The sequence below is a fragment of the Chiloscyllium punctatum genome, chromosome 5, assembly GCF_047496795.1.
Source record: "Chiloscyllium punctatum isolate Juve2018m chromosome 5, sChiPun1.3, whole genome shotgun sequence".
NCBI lineage: Eukaryota > Metazoa > Chordata > Chondrichthyes > Orectolobiformes > Hemiscylliidae > Chiloscyllium > Chiloscyllium punctatum.
The window spans coordinates 100,009,617-100,027,058 of NC_092743.1; positions in this window are offsets into that span (position 1 = coordinate 100,009,617).

The following is a 17,442-nucleotide window of genomic DNA, read 5'->3' on the forward strand; positions in this document are numbered from 1 at the left end:
GGACTTGATGGGCGGAATGATCTTATTTCCCTCCTATGTCTTATGGTCTTATGGACATTCTGGTGTTAATCTCTGCTGCACTCCAAAAGGCATCTGATAAGGTACTGCACAAAATGCTACTTAATAGGATAAGAGCCATGTTGTTGGGGATATACATAAGCATGGATAAATATTTGTCTAACTGATAGAAGACAGGAAGTTGGGGCAAAGAGCAACCTGTAACTAGTGTTTATTAACTTCCTTCCAAAATATTCAAACAGGTTCATCGGGCATCTTCTATCCTGTACAAGCTGAAAACTTTCATGCTGTTCTGTTATGTTCCAACTTAGGGATATTTTTACTGTGCTAATGGTGTTATGTACAGTAAAGGTAATTTGTTGTTCTTTTTGTTTCTGCATGTATCTGATTTACTTTAGAATGGTGGAAAAAGGTTGTTCACAGAAATTATTCTGATATCTTTATGATTCCAAAGCACAAAGACATATTTGAAACATTGCCTATGTAATAGATTGCTGAACTTTCCACTGGAAACATTTAAACATAAATTTGTGCCTCCTGCCTCCCCTGTGACTTAGTCCAACAGGAGCAGACAAAAGACCACTCTGAACTTGAAACCAGTAGAATAATTTTTGGTGGTGCTGTCCCACTAAGATTTATTGCACTTGACACATCAGTGTTCCGGCCTAACAGAATGATGAAAGACCTCTAAGGTGTTACATTCTATTGGCAGCTACCATTTTCTCAACACGTATTAGTTTAATCGATTTGTGTCGCTCTCTATAAAAGCCATGACCCTAAGCAGTTGGGCTATAAAGATAAAAAGTTCTTCCTAGGTTATTCAATTATGCAAACGTACTTTTGAAGAGATAATTTATTTACATAATAGAATGTGAAAATGTACACAATTGAACAAGGAATTGCTATATAGATATTTATTTTGCTCTCCTTGGAGATGTCTTTTTACAAACTTTGTTGCCAAAACTTTGAATATAACTTCCTACATACTCCTTTCCACATCCTGGTGGTGCCATAAATCTCTGACCTAATACCATGGGACATCTGTCAAAACATATGTAAACTAGGGACCTTCAAAGACTATACACTTGCAAAACACCTTGGAGAAGTCAACATACAAGATATAGAGTCACCTCACAACACAACCTCTTCAGTTTTTGCATACATTTTCTGTAGCTAAAAGAAAATTCTGAGGATGCATTGAAATATATGTTTTTCTTGAATTAGAATTTGTAAAATAGAGAAATCAACAATTAAAACAGTGCCCACACAACTAGTATTTCAGGAAAGCACTTTGGGAAGTCTTATGAAAAGTTCTATTTAAATACAAATCTTCCTTTCTCTTTAGTACTCAGCTTAAAACATTAGTTATTCGTGCAACTACTACCTGCATTAACTATAGCACTTATGGAGAAATATTAAGGAAAGAAGCAAATCCAGACTATTTTTTGAAAGGATTATAAATTATATATTAAACAATTTGATATATTAAACAAAGCAAATTTGATCGTGGGGCATTCTTGTGAGCTGATTTTAATTCTCCGTTTTGACTTGTCCTAGAAAAGTCGTGGATGTGGGTTTCCTTGAATCTTGACAGTAATGCTGCTGATGACAATGATGTTAAGTAAGGAATTTGAGACTTTGGGCTAAAATCTGGTATCGAGCCAGTTAAGGAGATATTAGGATGAATAGTCAAAAGTGCAAACAGAGAGTTAGGTATGAAGGACATATCTTAAAGGAAGAGAGATAAATTGAAAGGTTGTGAGATTTGGAGAGGTAGTTCCGCAGTTTAGGGTATAGGCATGTAAGGGCTACCAATGGGTTGAACGTTTAAAGGCAGGGTTCACAAGATGTCAGAATTGGAAAAGCACAGGAATCTCATAGGCTGGTGGGATCTACAGGGATGCAAATGGGTAGATGTGGAAACAAAATTGAAAACATGGCTGCAAATTTTAAATTGAAGTGTTTGTGGATTTGAAAAACATGAAGCAAGAACAGGCAATGGAGTCTGTGAATTGTCAAGTGCAAAGTGCAGTTTATAGTAAAGAGAACCGAGCAGAGGTGTCCATACACCTGCCTGTCTTGTCCCTGAAGGCGAGGTCTCTGATTTTCTTTTTCTACACTGCAACCAAGCCTTCTGTGATGAATTATAATCATTGATTTTGTTGGCCACTTCCTTTAACACTCTTCAGTCAATGGCTTTGGCTACCTTTAATCATACCTTGCGAAAAGGGCAGATTGCCTCACTTGGAATTCCTTCAACCCCCAACCCTACCCTTTTGCCTCCAATTCACTGTTCCCTTCTATATTTTGCATTGTACTTAATGGAGGGCACTGTACATGCAGGTTTGTGGTGCCTCGTATATATCATATGTACAGGAGATCTAATCAGTCAGGTCATTTAAAGGTGATGTCAGGGAACATTTCTTCAAAAGAAAGGTAGTTGAAATTTGGCATTCTGTCTCTCAAGTGGGTGCCTAATCGAACATCTCAAAATTAAGGTTGATAGACATTTGATAGTCATTTGTTAAGGATTATAGAATCAAGGTAGGAGTTGTATTTCAGATCAGCCAAGGGTCAGTCTTTCCTTGTTCCAATGTTCTATGAGTGTCGGGGTGAGGTACTTGGCTTGCTATATACTTGGAAATATGCCCAAGAGTGATATCAAATTTCACTAATTAAATTTGATGCTACAATCAATCTTATGAGGTGAAATGTGGGACTATTCAGAAATGCTGATAAAGCTGGAAGGGCTTGGATTGTCAACTTGGCAATAAGGTCAGAAGGGCATGCTGGGTCAAAGAATGTATTAGGTCAGTGCAGTGAATTTCTAGCAGGATTTGCTCTGCTGAGAGGGAGCCTACTTGTGTAAAGTACTGGAAGTGCTGCAGAGAGGCTGCTGTTAGTAACAGAAACGGTGGACGAGCAAAAATGTCCTGAAGTTCAAACAGAAAGTGCAGGCAAAACTCAGCAGGGCTGGCAGCATCGATGGAGAAAGAAACAGAGTTAATACTTCGAGTCAAATTTGTCTTCTCTGTTGACGAATGCTGAGAAGTTTAGATAGTTAATGGAGACCAATCCCTACAAATGATTCAAAACATTGAAGGTTTAGATCCCCTGTTTACTTCAGGTCACTGGAGGCATGGAAGTGATGGGAAAGAAGCTCTTACTTGCTGCCAAATTTTACTTTTGTGGGCCTAAGGGCACTCAGTCTATCTGGCAGATGAGGCAGTATCTGAGGAACAGGAGAGTCAACGTTTCGGGCAAATGCCCTTCATTCCCGGCTCACCTGCTCCTCGGATGCTGCCTGACCTGCTGTGTTTTTCCAGCACCACACTCTTGACTCTAATCTCCAGCATCTGCAGTCCTCACTTTCTCCTATCTGGCAGTTAGTCCTGCAGCAGGCCATTGCAAAAGCTTGCAACTGGCACTGTTGTTGTCGTGTCCAATGTTAAAAATCACACAACACCAGGTTATAGTTCAACAGGCTTATTTGGAAGTACTAACTTTTGGACCACTGCTCCTTCATCGGGTAGCTAGTGGCGCAGGATCATAGGACACAGAATTTATAGTAAAAGATCAAAGTGTCACACAACCGATGTGATGCATTGAACAAACTTGGATTGCTGTTAAGTCTTAATCATTTGAATGGATTGCAGGTTTCGATTCATTTATATGTAAATCCCAGAACTTCTTTCAAGTTACACTCCTGAGATAACTTTAGGTTTTATATAAAAAGGTGACATTTCAACTCAGACAATGCATTAAAGGTATGAGGTTAGAGTCTGTTTGTATTCCAACTTTGAGTCAGACTAGTTCTACTTCCAAAATGGGAATTTATAAAATGTCACATGGACTGATTGCTAACTGATTGTGTGCTTTTTGAACAAAACAGAACATGTCTGCAAATATAAATCTGTAACTGCAAATTCGTCCCATGTGTGTCTGTGTTGTATCCAATAAATATTGCTACAACAAAATGAAGAGCTAGACCAAACAAAAGCAATTCTTTCACATCTCACATTGTCAACTCTAGTCAGACATATCCCAAGGGATTTGCCAACATGCCTTATCACTTCCAAACCACTCCACCACATTTAAACAGTCTTTCCCCCTATCATTTATATTGCTATCAGTAATTTACTGAGTTAAAAATCACATAACACCAGGTTATAGTCCAACAGGTTTAATTGAGAACACTAGCTTTTGGACCACTGCTCCTTCATCAGACAACCACCTGATGAAGGAGCAGCACTCCGAAAGCTCGTGCTTCCAATTAAACCTGTTGGACTATAACCTGGTGTTATGTGATTTTTAACTCAGTAAATTTGTACACCTCAGTCCAACACTGGCACCTCCAAATCAGTAATTTACTGAAATGTTCAATGAGAGAAAAGCATGTTAATTTGCCCAAACTGCCTGCAGCAGCATTCCGAATATTAATTTTGAATTCATGGACAGACCTAAAAGTTTCAAGTCTATTTGTGCCCATTAAAGTATGACTAATTGTCCAGCAATTCTGAGGGGTATTTGCTTATTACAAAGGGGATCCAGGGAATCCCAGAGTGACATAGTTAGTGTAACAGGAAAGAGATTAGACTGATGGAAATTTTCTACCTTACCTCTTCAACCCCTTAATTCCCAAAACAGAAGACCCTGACTTGTACTTTGGTTGTTAACTGTATGTTCCTAATTGCATTTCAACTGGTTTATGAATTATTCCAGTTCATGTTCTGGAAGTTCTGCTGTTATGAGTTTGTGACTTTTTGAAGAACAGAGCATTCGATTTCTTCCCACGTAACCTAATGCACTTTTCATTATCAGTAACCTCCATAATTAACATTTCACAATGTCATACTTAAAGATGGCAACGAGTGCATTTTTTTCCAGAAACATGCAATGCTAATAAATCTGTTTTTCTCTTTGTTTCTATTTTTATTGCTGATACTTTTGTATGAATGGTGACTACTGATGCCATTATTAGGGAAGCTGACTGGGAGGAATAATTATCAACGCTGACAACCTGAACTGTTTATTGTGCCACAATGAGGTGTGGATTATGATTCAACTCCCTCACATTACAAATTCCATGGAGACAAATGGAACGAATGTAAAATGGGCTGACGATTCATTTTCAACCATTTCACTCTAGCATGTAAGTCCAAAATTTATCCCACAAATATGTCCACCTTGGTTCCCCCACTTAAAACAAAATTACATTGCAAAACAAAGTAAACAAAATGGCCAGACTAAGCAAATTGCATTTAAAGTTAATCACTGACACCCAAAATTTTAAATGGGGTCCTACAAGCAAGAATTAATTGTTGAAACAAGAAGATTAATAATACTTCATTTTAAGAGCAAACAAACAAGTGTTTACCAACAATATAATTAAAATGCAGTAAAACTATCTATTAATATGCTTGGAACGTGGAATTATAAACAATAACAGCATAACATCTGACAGCTATGAGACATCAGTGTGATAATAATACTGTTAACGTACTTCGAGTCAGCTTGAAAAGGTTTGCAACGTATTAATAGCAGTAATAAAATAACGCCAGGGTGGTTACAGGATGATAAGTGTTTGTTTGGAAGTGATTATACACTTGTTTATGTCAATTGAAATAACTAGATCTTTTGCAAGGTAACTGTAAAAAGTAGGGACACATATTTAATGCTCAGTGAGGCTGTTTAATATGAACATGTCCTAGATAAATGTAAAGGAGCCTTCTCTGCTAAGGTGACAATCACAATTCTGGCATGGAATAAACCGGTATTTACATTTCTAGTGCCCATTTATGTCCACTAAAGTTATGAACAAATTTCAAGGCCTTCATCTGTATGTGTACCAACATATAACTTTCTCAGCATTATTTAAAATTTACATCTTTGAGGCCGTATATTAATTACAAAGTGTAAAATATCAATATTCGAGAAATGAATGCAAATTGAGATGAGATCCAAATACAATTAAAGCAAAGTCTGGATGAAAAGGGGAAAAGGTGCAATACCAATATCTTGTACAAAGCAGACCAAAATGAAAGGCTATAAGATAAGAAAGTTATTGGAAATTTAACAGGTAAATGAAGATAATCTTCTCTATTTAGAGTGGTTAGAATGTGGAACTTGCCAGCACTTGGAGTAATTGGAGTGAATAATATAGATGTATTTAAGAGGAAGCTAGATAAATAAAAGTTTAAGAAAGGACTTGAAAGATATGCCGCTAGGTTGAGATGAAGATGGCTGAGGTGAGGTCCATTAAAGCTGACATCGGCTACGTGTGATAAATGGCCAGTTTCTGTCCTGTACTATAATCACTCTGCCCTTAGTTTTTGCCAACGTGGAGAGCATTTATGATGTGGCAAAAACTCCAGAGTTTTTAAGAAATTGTATAGTCGGTTCTGCTACAACGCGTGTTACTTCAATGCAAGTCAGCTATAACACGATGGAAGAAGTTAGACCATTAGAGAGTCGTAGAGACACAGAGATGCACAGCACTGAAACAGACCCTTTGGTCCAACCTGTCCATGCTGACAGATATCCCAACTCAATCTAGTCCCACCTGCCAGCACCTGGCCCATATCCTCCAAACACTTCCTATTCATATACCCATCCAGATGCCTTTTAAATGTTGCAATTGAACCAGCCTCCACCACTTCCTCTGGCAGCTTATTCCATACACATACCACCCTCTGCATGGAAAAGTTGCCTCTTAGGTCTCTTTTATATCTTCCCCCTCTCACCCTAAACCTATGCCCTCTAGTTCTGGACTCCCCGACCCCAGGGAAAAGACCGTCTCTATTTATCCTATCCTTGCCCCTCATAATTTTGTAAACCTCGCTAAGGTCACCCCTCAGCCTCCGACACTCCAGGGAAAACAGCCCTAGACTATTCAACCTCTCCCTATAGCTTAATTCTCCAACCCTGGTGACATCCTTGTAAATATTTTCTGAACCCTTCCAAGTTTCACAACATCTTTCTGATAGGAAGGAGACCAGAATTGCACACATTATTCCAACAGTGGCCTAACTGATGTCTGTACAGCTGCAACATGACCTCCCAACTCCTGTATTCAATACTCTGACCAATAAAGGAAAGCATACCAAATGCCTTCTTCACTATCCTATCTACCTGTGACTCTACTTTCAAGGAGCTACGAACCTGCACTCCAAGGTCACCTTGTTCAGCAACACTCTCTACCACTAAGTGTGTAAGTCCTGCTAAGATTTGCTTTCCCAAAATGTAGCACCTTGTATTTATCTAAATTAACCTCCATCTGCCACTCCTCAGCCCATTACCTTATCTGATCAAGATCCCGTTGTAATCTGAGGTAACCTTCTTCGCTGTCCACTATGCTTCCAATTTTGGTGTCATCTGCAAAGTTACTAACTCTACCTCTTAAGCTCATTTCCAAATCATTTATATAATTGATGAAAAGAGAGGACCCAGCACCGATCCTTTTGGCACTCCACTGGTCACAGGCTTTCAATCTGAAAAACAACCCTCCACCACCACCCTCTGTCTTCTACCTTTGAGCCAGTTCTGTATCCAAATGGCTACTTGTCCTTATATTCCATGAGATCTAACCTTGCTAACCAGTCTCCCATGGGGAACTTTGTCAAATGCCTTACTGAAGTCCATATAGATCGCGTCTATCGCTGTGCCCTCATCCATCCTCTTTGTTACTTCTTTGAAAAACTCAATCAAGTTTGTGAGACATGATTTTCCATGCATAAAGCCATGTTGACTAACCATAATCAGTCCTTGCCTTTCCAAATACATGTAAATTCTGTCCCTCAGGATTCCCTCCAACAACTTGCCCACCACCGAGGTCAGGCTCACCGATCTATAATTCCCTGTCTTGTCCTTGTCACCTTTCTTAAACAGTGGCACCATGTTTGCCAACCTCCAGTCATTCCACATCTCACCTCTGACTGTCAATGATACAAATATCTCAGCAAGAGGCCAGCAATCACTTCCCTAGCTTCCCACAGAGTTCTAGGGTACACCTGATCAGGTGCTGGGTATTTATTCACTTTTTATGCAATTTGTATAATACAAACCTTCTTTACCTGTATTGGTTCCAACATGATTCCAGTTCTACTGGTTTAAATGATGGTGTTATTACGCGATTTTGTATAACGCAGGATTGCATGGGAATAGTGCTCTCGCATTATATCAGAACAGATTTTAAGTCCCACCCCAAGCCTGAATTCTTTTACTTTTCACGGGGACAGGATTGGGGAATGCCTGTGGTTCATGTCTGCCATTAAATTGAGCTGCTGCCTCCTTAGAGATTGCAAGTCGGAGCCCTGGTGTATAGAACCTGGATATTAGACCATGTAAGTGCAGCTCTGTTATCTGTACATTTCTTTTAGCTAACCAGGGTACCCTGAGGAAGAGCTGAGGCATCCCTGGAACTATGGTCCCAAGGTACCTGGTGTTGGGGGATAGAAATTCTTTGAGGGAGGGATGTCAGGTGTACTTTGTGGCTGTCACCTGTGGGCGAGGAGATAGATAAACCCCATGAAACAGTTCAATTGTCACACTCTTTAAGAAGTGTTGGAATGTGTGTATTTTAAAAAAAATCACACAACACTAGGTTATTGTCCAACATCATCTGGTGTTGTGTGATTTTTGACTTCATCCACCCCAGTCCTATGCTGTCACCTCCACGTAATTGTTTTTAAAGAATGAGAATGCTTTTCTTAAAGGAATGTAGTCTGTGATATAGAATGCTGCTTTATAGAATGATGGGCAAAATCTTGGGGCCTGGATGATGTTGTCCATGGTGAGAAATCTGCAGGAATCACATGAGAAGTGGACAAAGCCTATTCTACTGTCAGAAGCAGCAAGTTGTGTTTTCCAACAGAGCTCCAGACATTTAGAAAAAGATTTTCACCAGGTAGTGGTAAGAGATCTATCAATGGGAATATTGCTTGTCTTTCTCCTCACTAACTGTAACATCCACCTCATTAATATGCAACCTCCCATCATACCATGGGACCAAAAAAAAAGATGCCGTGAATTCATGATAAAGTCAGAGCAGGTACCCAGTGACTGTGTGCTCCTCCTCATTGCTATCTATGACTAACGCTTCAAGGCATACTCCAGGCATTGGCCACACACACCACATTTTACACAGATGCTGGCATCTGAACCAGTCAGCTGCTCCACATCAAAATGTCACATCTACCCTCTATCATCTATAAGAGAGGTCGATAACCCAGTGGTATAATTGCTAAACTGTCAAGCTAGAGACCCAGACAACGTTCTGGGGACCCATGTTCCAATCTCACCATCATAGATGGTGGAACTTGAATTCAATAAATATCTGGAATTACTAATCTAATGACTACTATAAATCCATTGCCAATTGTCATGGTCATCAATCAGTGGGTGTGGACATCTTGCTGTGTGGCACATTACTACCTCAGTCTTACAGCTGCACCATGTACCAGCAACTTATGTGGCAACCAAACTGTATGTGTTGCAAGCAAACAGCCATGTCTCAAAATCAAAGGGAAGTGGTCCACAGTGAAGGGCAAGAAAACAACATTCAGTTCGAGTAAGTTAATAATATTAATGATATCAATTCGGGGCTTGGACATAATTGTTTGGCCATTCCATGTTGTCGGGGATGCTCTTCTCTTAGAGGATGAGGAATGTCAGGTAGGGTTCATAGTCTCAAGAATTGGATCGTGGACAGCAAGTGAGGGAAAGTGTTGCATGCGATTGTGACAATGGTAGAGTGTGGACAATGTTGGAAGGTGCTATAGCAGAGATAGAGTGTGAAGTAACAGAGGGAGCATTGGTAGCACTTACCTTAGAAGGTATTGTCCTTTTCCCTACAATGCTGGGGATTCATTGAATGATAAAATCATAGGATCTCTCGATAGCATTTCAGCCCATTAAGTCTGCACTGAGCCCTTGATGAGCATCCCACTGCGACCAATCCCCATTCTATTCCCATAACCCTGCATTTACTATGGCCAATCCACCTAAGCTGCATATCCTTGAACACACAGGACAACTTACCATGGCTAATCCACCTAAGCTGCACAGTTTTAGACTATGGGAGCACCCGATGGTAAACCACACAGACGTGGGGAAAATGTGCAAACTCCATACAATCACCCACAGTTGGAATTGAAGCTTGGTCCCTGGCACTGTGAGGCAGCAGTGTTAGCCGCTGTGCCACCCAGATAGTTGTGAGCTCACTGGCTTGAATGACAACGTCAGACCAGGCTGGCAGTGTCTGCAGTCATGACCTCATCAAATGGTCCTGTGGAAAGAGGACACCCCTCCTACATATTGCCCCATCCACCAAGAGCTCCAGGTCTTGTCCTGTTCCTGTAAAACAGAGTCCAGATTTATCTTTCTCTATCATGTCTGGGGAAATTGTCATAACCTGCAAAGCATCTGTAGACTGACACTGTTTGTCGGGATACATTACAGCCATTTAAAGATGGTGATAGTTCCTGTGGTACCTGCTAGCTGTGCCAAGTGCGAGAATTGGTTTAATATTGGACAAGAGGATGGAGGTAACAGTTTAGTTGGTTATTAATGAGGTAATTAAGAATTTTGGCATGATTGTGTTAAAGAACCTGCTAGGCTTTGCAGAGTGAAACACTCCCTGAAACTTGACGAAAATCACGTTGCCAAAATATTGTAAGATTCAGCTCAATATGTTATCCTCTGCATATTTGGGCACATGTGGACACTTGATTGGGTAGCATGATAGATAATGGAGGGAAAGGGTATTAGGTGGAAGTGGCTTAGTGGTATGATGGGTTATGGAGCTAGGCAGAGGGCATAGGGTGACATAGGGGAATCCCTTGGAACCTACTTCAGGACCTGGCAGCCTTCCTATTTATTCGCAGGCTGGTTAGTCTGATCCCCAGTTCAACCTAATCCCTTGGATTGAAGATGAAAAGTACAGGTGACCATTTTTAAAGTTTTCATTCATGGAGCCGTGGATTTCTTATGACCCTGCGTACAGCTGGCAGTAAATTCTTGTGGAGCTGGGACCAATAAAAGTATCAGGCAGTGCAGGTGTGGGTTTTGTGCTCAGGCACTGGAGGTTTGTGCATTACTCACAATATTTCCCCATGGTACCTCAGCAGCACCAGTACCAGGCGGATCACTGTCCCCACCTCATTTGCAGGTCTATGAGAGAGTCTCTATTTTCACATCAGCACCTTATTTTAATATAGTAACATTCAGGATCAGCTTCTGTCCCAGCTTCAGTGTGAGCACTCTGAGCTGGGCTTTGTAGCAGTGGGTCAACTTGCTGGGCTGCTTACCTCCTTGGGGATTTCTAGACTGTAGGAAAAGGTTTCAGAGAAGCAGACTTGAGGGTCTTCTGCTCGCAGTGCGAGCTCAGTCCCACTAGCTGAGCTTGCCTGGCCATGGACAGCATGACAACATGGTCAGCTCCGGCACTTTCCCCTGTAGCTGTTCGGTCTCCCTGACTTCAATGGGCTTCTTGGAGACCACAGGGGATAATATGGCCTTTGACCCTCCAGGTCGCTACTATGGAATAGGCTGGTCCTGACCACCAGCAAACTAAGTTTGATTCTCACAGCCACTGGTCTTGACAGCAGGTTGCACTCTAGATTTACCCAATAAAGGGAGATGCACAAGTACCCACCTTCAATCACTTTTGCCAGCACCTTGACACTTTCCCCCGTCTCCATTGGGAAGGTCATACTATTTCCTAAATATACAGCTTGGCTGGTCCTGGTATTCCTTAGTATCACCGCACACTTACCTACTAACCCTGGGCCACCGTTCCTTGAAATAGAAATTCCCAGTAACTCAGAGGGATTTGTTTAACCTCAGCTGCAATCTCAGGACTATCTTTACTGGTACGGTCAGAGATATGGCCTGCTGTGCTCTGCTCTTTGACTGACTCCCATTCTCTGTACTGGGTGTATGTGCTCCGATAAATCCCACTGGCTTTTCCCACTGGCAGCTGGCCTGGGCATGTCCTAACTCCCACTAGTTGAAACGGACAGCCTTCATAGCCTCAAACGAAAACAGAGATCACTGGAAAAGCTCAGCATACATGGAGAGAAATCCGAGTTAATGTTTCGGCTCGAGTGACCTTTCCACAGGATTGAGCTTCTTGGCCTCACCTTTCATCTCAACGGCACCTGTTTTGTCTTGAGGAGAGCTCCCAGCATTTCCCTCTTTTTCCTGGGTGTTTCGATGCCAGCACTCTCCCTGCTTCTGTCCTTTCTAGTTGGTAGAGGATGTCCGGGGAAAGCCTCAAGCAGTGGCTTGTGGATCAGCTCATAATCACCAGCCAGTGTGGAAGCCTGTTTCGACCCAGTCACACTCTGTTCCTAGAGGTGGATTAATGGAGCTATTAAACTCCCCAAGAAGAATGATTGCACAGAATTTCTGTTGGGGCTTCTATCTTAAGTGCTGGTATCTCCTGGTCGAAAGCAAGCTGCGTAAGCCTTTCAAATTGATTAGATTAGATTACTTACAGTGTGGAAACAGGCCCTTCGGCCCAACAAGTCCACACCGACCCGCCGAAGCGTAAACCACCCAGACCCATACTCCTACATTTACGCCTTCACTTAATACTACGGGCAATTTAGCATGGCCAATTCACCTAACCTGCGCATTTTTGGATTGTGGGAGGAAACCGGAGCACCCGGAGGAAACCCACGCAGACAATGTGCAAACTCCACACAGAGAGTCGCCTGAGGCGGGAATTGAACCCAGGTCTCTGGCGCTGTGAGGCTGCAGTGCTTACCACTGTGCCACCGTGCCGCCCACGGTAAATTCTAGGTATGTGCTGTCAGGCTGTTTCTGGAGGGAATGGAATTTTTGCTGTAAGTCCTGCTCTATCTGCAATGCACCAAGCTAGTGTCTTTTACTGCCTCATAATCAGTGGCACATTCCTCAGATAAAGAGCAGTACAGTCTTGTGAGCTTTCCCTGAAAGCTTCCTCTGCATTAATAATGGCCAACGTTGGACTGGCCACTTTAACTTCCATGCTACTCACTTAGAGTCATACAGTGATTGAGATGCACAGCACGGAAACAGGCACTTTGTTCAATGGTGACCAGATATCCGAAACTGATCTAGCCCTATTTGCCATCATTTGGCCCATATTCCTCCAAACCCTTCCTATTCATATACCCATTCACATGCAATTTAATTGTTATAATTATACCAGCCTCCACCACTTCCTCTGGCAGCTCATTCCATATACGTACCATCCGCTGCATGAAAAAAGTTGCCCCTTAGGTCCCTTTTAAATCTTCGCCCTCTCACCCTAAACCTATGCCCTCTAGTTCTGGACTCGCTCACTCCAGGGAAAAGGCTTTGTCAATTTACCCTATCCATGCCCCTCATGATTTTATAAACCTCTATAAGGCCACCCCTTAGCCCTTGACACTCCAGGAAAAACAGGGTCTTCTACCTTCATGCCAGTTCCATATCCGAATGGCTAGTTTTCCTTGTTTTCCATGTGATCTAACTTTGCGACCAGCGGAACCTTGTAGAATGCCTGACTGAAGTCCATATAGATCACGTCCACCGCTCTGCCCTCATCAATCCTCTGACAAAGGATAAAGAAAGGTCTGGTTTCTGCTTTCTGAAACTTAGGAATTAAATTAACAAGCCAATTAATTCCTTCATCTTTAACTCTGAACTGGTTTTGTCTTCACAGAATACGGTAGGGCAATACAGTTACTGTGCTCAGCTCAAGCTCTCTTGGTTCAAACTCCTTTAGCCAAAGTCTTTTTCCTGTAATTCTCTCTTCTTGCTTTTTAAAAAAAATCTTTCCCATCTCTTTTCTTTCTTTCTATTTGCTTTTCTCTTTCTTTAAGTTCTAATTTTTGCTGCTTCAGTTTTAGTGTCTCGGCATGCACCTTATTTATTTCATTATTCTCAGTTTCTACTTGTAAACCATTGACACTCCTTTAAAAATTTGGGGTTTTCCGAGTTTATGGGTTTTTACTTTTGGGCAAAATTCTAATTGCAAGAGTCTCACTAAATCTTTAAGTTGTTTGAAGGACAGAACATTTAAATCATCAAATTTTCCTTATTCTGTTAAGAACACATTAGCATTGAAGGCAGACATTTTGCTACACTAGCAATGCAAACTCAACAAAGACTTTGCAGGTTTTCTTCATTAAAATTATTTTCAAGGTGATAATTTGTCCACACTAATTCCTTTTGTTTTGTTTGCTCATACTGGGGCAATGGTCCCCATCATTTTACAATCAGATATGGTTGAGGTTCCTCGATTCATTCCAATTCCAGATATCATGCTACAAATGGTTAAGCTACTGAATGGGAAGGAGATAAACTGACTCCCCTTCTTTATTTACCCACCCCCTCACTTGGTGAATTTAAAACAGATCCCTTCTCTGGTGGATACCTTTCTCTCAGGCCCAAACGATCTGAGGGGCACCTTTTTCACACAGATGGTGTGCATGTATGGAACTGTATGGAATGAGCTGCCAGCGGAAGTGGTGGAGGCTGGTACGATTGCAACATTTAAAAGGCATTTGGATGGGTATATGAATAGGAAAGGTTTGGACGGATATAGGCTGGGTGGTGGCATGTGGGACTAGATTAGGTTGTGTTATCTGGTCGGCATGGATGGGTTGGACCAAAAGGTCTGATTCCATGCTGTACATCACTATGACTCTATGACTCTAACTAGCTGCCAGAGGAGGTGCTGAACGCAGGTACACTTACAACATTAAAAGATATCTGATAGGCACATAAAAAGGAAGGGTAGAGGAATATGAGCCAAATGCTGGCAAATGGGACTAGAATAATTTAAGATATCTGGTTGGCATGGACAAGTTGGACAGAAGGTTCTCTTTCCATGCTGTGTGACTCTATAACTTATGTGTTAAGATGAACCAATTTAACCAGGCTTTCTCGAATTAACAAAAATAATTAATTTATTAATAACTAAACAAGAAAGGAATAGCAACACAATATGCATGCACATAGATTAGACGTAAGAGGTAAATCCAAAATTATAAACGTCAACAAAAAACAGCTATATGCGTTCATCTCTAAATTGCTCACAAAGGGTGGACATATGAACGTGTCGCTATTGCAAAGGAAGTTACAGATAGTGTTGACATTGAGGTTCTTGGTTTTGTAGACTGATTGAAGTTCCTCTGTCCTTAGTCCTCTTTTTAACTGCTTCACAGCACTTAGAATGGAAGAGGGCCTTCTCTCTTATCTTGCTGCTAGATACCTGACTCCTCACATTCAGAATGGGAGATTTCTTAACCTGAAACATAGGGATAACTAGGGAACAGTTCTTCAACTATGACCTTCATAGCTCGTTAATGCTCAAATGTAGGTTGGTACACATGAGAGAATTCAGTTCATTATCCACTACAGTAGAGTCAAAACTGGCTTTGCAACCTCTGTACTAGTGTTGTACCCTTAAAGAATACTCAAAATGTATCTACAGTTTGGAACATAAAGTACAGGGGAATGGTTTGCTGTTAAGGAAGGCATTGTTAGGCCTTCATTATCTTTAAGGTCAGAAGTTTATTTGACATGTTGTGTGTTACATCCCATCTAAACAGAATGCTGAATAACAATATAATATGACAGGGAAGCTTGGTTAATCAGGATCTGCAGAATTTCAGCAGGATGTCCTGCAGCCAATCACTCACAAAGCATTGGTACTAAATAGTTAAATGCCAATAGACTGTCTCCAACTTGGATGCAATGCTGCACTAAGTTGAATGACCGCACATGGTTGGACAAGATCAATGAATGAATCTTCAAATTCCTTAGACCACCAATTGCCCAAACAGCTTTGCACACTGTTTAATACATAACACCCAACCTTTATCAATTGGAACTGACACATCACATTCAAAGTTTCTCCTCATTGTCACACACTGAGTACTGCTGCAAACCTCATCCCACATCTCCCTATTTCAATTCACTGCCAACATGGCAGCCACAGCACCCAAATACATTTTACCACACTCAGTGAAACGTTTCTCTTTTTTTTCATCGAATCCTTACAATGTGGAAAGTGGCCATTTGGCCCAACAAGTCCACACCGACCCACCAAAGAGTAACCCACCCAGACCCATTCCCCTACTCTATTAATCTACATTTACCCCTGACTAATGCACCTAACCTATACATCCTTGAAAACTATGGGCAATTTAGCATGGTCAATCCACCTATCCTGTACATCTTTGGATTCTGGGAGGAAATCGGAGCAAACCCATGCAGACACGCGGAGAATGTGCAAACTCCACACAGACAGTTGCCCAAGGCTGAAATCGAACGCCAGTCCCTAGCACTGTGAGGCAACAGTGCTAACCACTGAGCCATCATACCACCCTAAGTTCTGTAGGATGAAGTGGTTCACAACCACAGGAAGCAACAGCTAAAATGTGGGAGATAGGTGTGGCTGCATGTCCTCAGCCCCATGCAGAAGATGGTTCTCACCATCACTGGACAGGCCACAGCTGATAGAATGGTCAGTGGTGGGACTGAAGTCATTGAAAGGTGATGGTACTGTCAAATCCAAACCTGCTTCCTGTGCATCATTTCTCTCTCATCCCACAATATTTTCTGATTTAGAAAATGCAAATGGTGTAAAGATGTATCTTTCTTTCAACTTTGCTAGCCACAACCCTACCAGTCTGCCTTTCTAATTTCAAATACCTAAGAACTGCAACTTGGCAAGGCAGAGGTGGAAGAGCAAGAGATAGAAGACAGTGATGAAGAGGAATCACTATCAAAGCAATCAACTCAGATACTGGCACTTCAGAGGTAAGCATTGAGGCAGGAGCTATATATGCTGAATCACTGGGCATGAGGGTCTTAGAAACAAAGCAGAGGGAAGTGTCACTCAGTTAGCAGCTTGCTTGAGGACGGTGTTGCATACAAATTCTGCTGCAAATGACTTGGATAATGACTTTTGTAAGGTTGTGTACTGTAAAAACAATATCTGTGTTTTTCTGTATATTTATGTGGGCTGATATTGGAAATGAACTGATTTAAATACTCAAGACTGTGGAAGAGATGACTACACTTTGTAAAGTCAGGTTACTGGCATTATAAGTGCTATATACACTACTGTTTATTCAAGCAGTAGGGGAGGTTCAGTTGCAGATGAACTGCAGCCAGGGAGCCAGTACAAAGGTGAGGTGGCCTGTGGAGTGGTGACCAATTGTCACAGAGGCTTATAACTGTGCAGTTTATTTTGATGATATTGTGGCCAATGGTGACACACAGGAACAGAGTTTAGATTGATAATAAATTACTGGCATTCATTGAATTGTTTAAAACTCAGAATATGAGACTGCTCATATGGAGTTTTTTTGTTTCAATTATTGATGTAAAGATTTTTCACAGTGCTGGAAACTTAACATAGCAGCCAATGAATTGTCCTGAGTG